A 288-nucleotide genomic window follows, 5' to 3' on the forward strand; every position below is an offset into this window, starting at 1 on the left:
CAGCGCCCCCCCCCCCCCCAAACGTCAGCCCCTGCAAGTGGCCCACAAGCTATTCACTCCGAGATAACTCTCCCTCCTGGCAGAGTCTCCAGGGGTCCTTGCACTTGGCTGTACGCAGGGAGCAGGAACACACGCTCGCGCCCACAAGTGAGCACTACAAAAGGTATTGTTTAAGGCAGCGGCCGCTTGACAACACACAGGCTTGTACTAACACCAGTAAATAATGATATTCGCAGCCATTTGCTGGCCATGCTGCCTCTGCTCCCACTGGCAGACGGCAGTGGCGGG

At 58.3% G+C, this 288-nt stretch overlaps 1 protein-coding gene across 1 annotated transcript in view; it reads right to left on the bottom strand.

Moving 5' to 3' along the window:
• The window catches only part of CEP164 (centrosomal protein 164kDa), a 35853-nt gene that overhangs the window by 20557 nt on the left and 15008 nt on the right, over window positions 1-288 (bottom strand).

This window comes from Cariama cristata, unplaced genomic scaffold (assembly GCF_000690535.1).
Source record: "Cariama cristata isolate BGI_N322 unplaced genomic scaffold, ASM69053v1 scaffold20634, whole genome shotgun sequence".
Taxonomy (NCBI): domain Eukaryota; kingdom Metazoa; phylum Chordata; class Aves; order Cariamiformes; family Cariamidae; genus Cariama; species Cariama cristata.